Here is a 2500-nt window from a genome sequence, read left to right on the forward strand (position 1 = left end):
CCGGCCGCCCCGCCCCCCATTAAACCTTTCCTTACAACAATGTGTACTGTAACCTAACCTATATCGTACCTTAACCTAACCTATATCGTACCTTAACCTAACCTATATCGTACCTTAACCTAACCTATATCGTACCTTAACCTAACCTATATCGTACCGTAACCTAACCTATATCGTACCGTAACCTAACCTATATCGTACCGTAACCTAACCTATATCGTACCGTAACCTAACCTATATCGTACCGTAACCTAACCTACATCGTACCGTAACCTAACCTACATCGTACCGTAACCTAACCTACATCGTACCGTAACCTAACCTATATCGTACCGTAACCTAACCTATATCGTACCGTAACCTAACCTATATCGTACCGTAACCTAACCTATATCGTACCGTAACCTAACCTATATCGTACCGTAACCTAACCTATATCGTACCGTAACCTAACCTATATCGTACCGTAACCTAACCTATATCGTACCGTAACCTAACCTATATCGTACCGTAACCTAACCTATATCGTACCGTAACCTAACCTATATCGTACCGTAACCTAACCTACGTCGTACCGTAACCTAACCTACGTCGTACCGTAACCTAACCTACGTCGTACCGTAACCTAACCTACGTCGTACCTTAACCTAACCTACGTCGTACCTTAACCTAACCTATGTCGTACCTTAACCTAACCTATGTCGTACCTTAACCTAACCTATGTCGTACCTTAACCTAACCTATGTCGTACCTTAACCTAACCTATGTCGTACCTTAACCTAACCTGTATTGCGCCTTAACCTAACCTGTATTGCGCCTTAACCTAACCTGTATTGCGCCTTAACCTAACCTGTATTGCGCCTTAACCTAACCTGTATTGCGCCTTAACCTAACCTGTATTGCGCCTTAACCTAACCTGTATTGCGCCTTAACCTAACCTGTATTGCGCCTTAACCTAACCTGTATTGCGCCTTAACCTAACCTGTATTGCGCCTTAACCTAACCTATATTGCGCCTTAACCTAACCTATATTGCGCCTTAACCTAACCTATATTGCGCCTTAACGTAACCTATATTGCGCCTTAACGTAACCTATATTGCGCCTTAACGTAACCTATATTGCGCCTTAACGTAACCTATATTGCGCCTTAACGTAACCTATATTGCGCCTTAACGTAACCTATATTGCGCCTTAATGTAACCTATATTGCGCCTTAATGAAACCTATATTGCGCCTTAGCCTAACCCACATTGCGCCGTAACGTAACCCACATTGCCCCTTAACGTAACCCACATTGCGCCGTAACGTAACCCACATTGCCCCTTAACGTAACCCACATTGCGCCGTAACGTAACCGATATTGTGCTGTAACCCAACACACGTTGGGCCTTAACCCAACACACGTTGGGCCTTAACCCAACACACGTTGGGCCTTAACCCAACACACGTTGGGCCTTAACCCAACACACGTTGGGCCTTAACCCAACACACGTTGGGCCTTAACCCAACACACGTTGGGCCTTAACCCAACACACGTTGGGCCTTAACCTGCTCTGTAATTGTCATACGACGCGTTAAATTAGTGTAGTGTTGCCTAACTGCAACCCCCGCAATATAGTTTGCTACTCGCACTGCCCGGTCCCCAGTGTATCGCTTCATGTTAAACACCTTGCAGCTATACACTGTAATGTGGATGGCAGCAGGACGTACATGCTCAATGCCCTTTGCAGTTGTTCATTGGCATTTGCAGTTGTTCATTGGCATTTGCATGGCGAAGCACTTAGCCTACGCTGTGGTACGGCCTGTGTCAACTGTCCGCTGATGTTGTACGTCCAAATCACACACTGTACTGCACATTGGTCCTCATGTACTGAATGATACATCGTGGTACATGTGACCGTACAACGACTGCGCCAACAACGGCGAACCATGCGGTCCAAATGTTGTGCACTCAGCTACGTGTCGTCTCCCTATAAGAGCTGGATTGCAGTGTGGTATGCCCTGGATGGCGATCAGCATGAGCCGTCTGTTGATGTAGTGGCGCGTGTTGTCAGACGTAGTCGTCTCTTCTCACACACCGTGATAGCATGGTGCACTGCGTTCCACATCTGCGACATGCGACAGAGGCCGGTTGACAGTCGTTCGCGCAATGGACATCGCATACGTACGGGGGCCACCTTCCACGTGTTCGCGAAGCGTGCACATGTTGTTGCGTGTATGTGGGCAGACATAGTGTGTCGTGACACCTGACACAGGCATGCAACAATCGTTGAATTTGCAAATGGCGATGGACGCCTACGTTTGCTGGTGACGTTACGCAAATGAACAACTGGTAAACCGTTGTGGTGCGGTTGTTCTCGCTAGAGGTGAATCAGTGATGGCGACGATCGGTTGAGCTACCAACCGGTTGTTCCAGCGATACCCACCATGCCCACGAACGTGAATGGCATCTGGGTGTGAAGCGATACGCGGCGGTGGCTGGGTGGGACCGTCCCCGGC

Source organism: Schistocerca americana, unplaced genomic scaffold (genome assembly GCF_021461395.2).
Source record: "Schistocerca americana isolate TAMUIC-IGC-003095 unplaced genomic scaffold, iqSchAmer2.1 HiC_scaffold_741, whole genome shotgun sequence".
NCBI lineage: Eukaryota > Metazoa > Arthropoda > Insecta > Orthoptera > Acrididae > Schistocerca > Schistocerca americana.